The sequence below is a fragment of the Drosophila mauritiana genome, unplaced genomic scaffold (genome assembly GCF_004382145.1).
Source record: "Drosophila mauritiana strain mau12 unplaced genomic scaffold, ASM438214v1 U_261, whole genome shotgun sequence".
Taxonomy (NCBI): domain Eukaryota; kingdom Metazoa; phylum Arthropoda; class Insecta; order Diptera; family Drosophilidae; genus Drosophila; species Drosophila mauritiana.
Genome location: NW_022881397.1, coordinates 10,359 through 15,537, shown reverse-complemented (window position 1 = coordinate 15,537; position 5,179 = coordinate 10,359).

The window sequence follows — 5,179 nt, the reverse complement described above, 5'->3', positions numbered from 1 at the left end:
TAAATTATAAAAATTCCACCGTTTCAATTTATAATAAAGTATACCCATTAGTTAATTCAGACCCAAATAAAAATCATTCTTTTTACATTCAAAAATAAAAAATACCAATATCAGATGAGAAATTAATTCCAACTTTCATAAAAAAAATTGATTTTAAATTGTTTCGATTAAATCATCTAAATGAAGAGGAAAGTTCTAAATTAAAAATATTATTAAATAAATTCAAGAATCTTCCATATCAAGAAGGAGATCATTTAACATTCACTAATACAATAAAACACGTAATAAACACAACAGACAATTCTCCTATTTATTCTAACCAATATCATATCTCATATATAGAAAATCAGGTACAAGAAATGCTTATGCACGGTTTAATTAGAGAAAGTAATTCACCATATAATAGTCCTACTTGGGTAGTATCAAAAAAACTCGACGCTTCAGGTGAACAGAAATTCAGAGTTGTAAATGACTTTAGAAAGTTGAACGAAATAACAATTCCTGATAGATATCCAATGCCAAACATAGATGAAATACTCGGTAAACTAGGACAGAGTCAATATTTTACAACAATAGATCTAGCGAAAGGCTTCCACCAAATAGAAATGGATCCAGACTCAATTCAGAAAACTGCATTCTCCACCAAGAGCTGACATAACGAATACGTTCGTAATGTTGCACCCGCAACATTTCAAAGGTGCATGAATAACATTTTCCGACCACTGCTCTACAAGCATTGTTTAGTTTACTTAGATGACATAATTGTTTTTTCTTCATCGCTTGATGAACATCTAAATTCATTACGATTGGTTTTTAATAAATTGTCCGAAGCAAATTTAAAATTGCAATTAAACAAATGCGAATTCTTAAAAAAGGAAGCCAGTTTTCTGGGTCATATTGTAACTCCGAATGGAATTAAGCCAAACCCTCTTAAAGTAAAATCTATAGTTTCATAACCAATTCCAACTAAAGTAAAAGAGATCAGATCATTCCTAGGACTAACCGGTTATTACCGCCAATTTATCCCTAATTACGCTGACATAGCAAAACCTCTGACACAATGTCTAAAAAAAGGAATGAAAATAGACACAAAAAATCAAAATTATTTAGATGCATTTCAGAAACTAAAAGCCTTGATAATAAGCGAACCAATTTTACAACTCACCGATTTTGAAAAAAAATTCTTGCTTACCACAGATGCTAGTAACGTAGCCCTTGGTGCCGTTCTTTATCAAAACGGTCATCCAATATCTTTCATCAGCAGAACACTAAACGAACATGAATTAAATTACAGTGCGATAGAAAAGGAATTACTCGCCATAGTATGGGCAACTAAAACTTTTCGCCACTACTTACTTGGACGACAATTCGGAAAAGCTAGCGACCATCAACCTCTTAGATGGATACATACATTAAAAGAACCAAATGCTAAACTCCAAAGATGGAGAACTAAATTACAAGAATTTCAGTTTACTATCGACTGTATTAAGGGCAAACAGAACATAGTAGCTGATGCATTATCACGGATCAAAATTGCAATCACATGAAAATTTCTTGCACCCCGGTATCCAAAAAATGACAAAGTTATTTAAAGAAAGCTACTATTTTCCAAATTGTCAACCTCTAATTCAAAACATAATAAATGAATGCTACTTGTGTAACTTGACCAAGACAGAACACAGAAATACGAAAATACCCTTCAAAATTACACCAATCCTGAACACTGTCGATATAAATTTGTAATAGACATCTATTCATCTGAAGGCAAACACTACATTAGTTGTATCGACGTTTACTCGAAATTCGCCATAAATGAGCAAATTAAAACAAAAGATTGGATAGAGTGTAGAAATGCATTAATGCGAATTTTTAATCAATTAGGCAAGCCCATATTATTAAAAGCAAATAGAGACGGCGCATTCTCCAGCTTAGCCCTTAAGCGATGGATTGAAAGTGAGGAGATTGAGTTACGACTTAACACAGCCAAAAACGGAGTACCAGATATAGAAAGGTTACATAAAACAATAAACGAAAAAATTCGAATAATTAATTCATTTAACGATAAGGAAGCTAAACTAAGCAAAATTGAAACTCTTCTTTACATATACAATCACAAAACTAAGCATGACACTACTGGACAGACCCCTGCTCACATTTTTCTTTACTCTAGTCGACCAATTTTAGAAACTCAAAAAATTAAAGAGAGGCAAATAGAAAAAATAAATAGTAACAGACTTTTAAAGCAAACAAAAATGTAGAACAAATAGACTCCGATCATTATAAAATCACAAATCGAAATAGAGTCACTCATTACTATGAAACACAGTTTTAAGAAAAAGAAAACGTTTAATAAAGTCCCAATTTCACAGGAATCTGGCGTAAAATGATGATGTTACTTCTATTATGTGGGACGGCCCACACCCAACAAATTCAAATAAACAACATTGACACCAATCACGGCTATCTCCTTTTTTCAAGTAAACCAATTCAAATACCATCAGCATTTGAACATCATTGCCTAAAAATTAATTTAACTGAAATTAACACTTTGACTTCTTATTTTGGCCATAAAATACAAAACAACACAGACACACCCCGCATGAAATATCTGTATAATACTATAAATTGCTTACAGAATTAAACGGAATAACTATTCACCAAAAAAATAGACAGAAGCGTGGTCTATTAAACGTAATAGGTTCATCTCTGAAATTCCTATTTGGTACACTTGATGAAAATGATCGAGTGCATTTTCAAGAAAAATTAGATTCAATCGCTAAAAATTCAAAACAACTTCAGCTTTACAGCTTTGGTTACAACCAGAAGGCGTAAAAATTGACATAACTACCAGCAAAAATGAAATTTCTGACGTTGAGAGGTTTCATAAAACAATAAATGAGAAACTAATGATAAATTATACAGAAAATAACCCAGAAACTAAGTTAACCAAATACGAAACCATACTTTATATATACAATCATAAAACAAAGCATAGCACAAATGGAAGAACTCCAGCCGATATTTTTTTGTATGCAGGTACACCTGCATACGATACCCAGAAGAATAAAATAGATAACATACTTAAGTTAAATGAATCACGAAACGAACGAAGTAGATACTAGATAGAGACAAGTACCATTAGTAAAAACTAAGACAACAACAGGAGAAACAACAAAACAGGAGAAATTACACAAATAGACGATAAACACTATGAAGAAAAGAACCGAGGAAGAAAAATTACTCACTATAAATCAAAATATAAAAAGAAAAGAAAAAATAATTTAACTAATTATGATAATAATTCCAGCGCAACGCCAAGCGATCAAGGTAATCCAACATAAACACACATTCTTGATGATCCTTTACTACTTGTTAATTTGTTCTACCCGATATGCCCAAGGGCAAAGCCTTGAAGTAAACCCAATTCAAGCCAAAAATGGCTACCTAATATTTAATACTGGATCAATAAGCTTACCAACTAATTACGAGTATCATTACTTATCTGTCAATATAACAAAAACAGAACAAACTTATAATAACTTAATAAAACAATCAGAAGAACATGAAATTATACCCCAAGTTCAATATTTAGTAGAAAATTAAAAAGAGAAATGAATGGCATAAGAATAGCAAAGCGCAGCAAACGCGGCCTAGCTAATTTTATGGGCACAATGTATAAATACCTTTTTGGAACATTAGATCAAGCAGATGAAGAAGAATTAGAATTAAAAATTTACAATTTGTCCGAAAATAGCGTCCAAGCTAATGATCTCAACGAAGTCATAAAAACAGTAAATAAAGGCATAGAATTAATTAATTCATTAAGCACGAAAAATAAAGGGGATCAAAGATTAAATTTTTTATTTTTCAACTTGCAACAGTTTACCGAATATATAGAAGAATGCAGTTAACAAGACTCGGCATATTTAATCCTAAATTACTAAAACATGATAACTTAACGACTATAAATTCTGAAAAACTTTTACATATTAAAACTTCAACTTGGTTAAAAACAGATACAAATGAAATCCTTATAATTTCCCATATTCCAAAAGAATTAAGTAAAACCACAATCTTTTCCATAATTCCATATCCAGACAGTGATCAAAACATTATAATAGAAAATGTACAAAATAAATTTTATATTCAAAATAATCAAACGTACTTAGCACCCTCAAACACTTTGATTACAAATAAATGTTTAACTGGCATAATTAATCAATTCAATACAGAATGTAGATATGTAAAAACTCACAAGAAATTTGAAATCAGTTATTTCGAACCTAATATAATATTAACCTGGAACTTACCAAAAACCATGCTCAACCAAAATTGCATTAATAGAGATATAATAATAGAGGGAGATAACATAATAAAAGCTTTTAATTGTTCTATTCAAATCGACGACATCTCAATATCAAACACAATGTTAGACTACACTCAAACCGCTTATGTCAATAACAATATAATATATATATAGTAACGTATTTATCCCTTCCTCATAATTCACTTATATAAAAGACCGACCGCGGTGGTCCGCCGCATCGATTCCTTGTTAAATAAACAACCATTTCTCGATATTGCGCATCCACTTAAGCCGAAATCAGGCTTATCCATTAGGATAGTAAAAAAGTATCCGAAAAAAAAGAACCGCGAGTGGAAAATAAATTAACTTTTATAATCCGGTACTCGTGAACAATTACGCTTGTGATTTTCGTTACTTCAACTTGGATTATAAATCCATTTCGGTTGTCCTAATAAAGTGGAAGAAAACAAAGAAAATCCCCAATTGAAATTCATCCCATAAGTCCAACGGCAGGCGAAAGAATCATTACAAATAATAAAATTATAGAAAAGTAAAAATTGTTTAACTAAGCTACCAAATAAGCAAAAATCAAAACAATAAAAAACTCCAGAAAAAGTAAAAACATAATAAACTCTATCTAAATAAAACTAAAAGAAAATACAAAATGGAACAACCTAAGATTGCCGCACCACAACTCGTAACTCTAAACGAGAACAACCTAAGTGAAGCGAGAAGACAACTCAAAGACATTTTCCCATTTAATGGAGATCCCTCAGCGCTTTATACGTTCATTAGTAGAGTGGATTACATCCTACAACTCTACCCAACTAACGACTTGCGACAACAACGCATTCTACTCGGAGCTGTGGAACG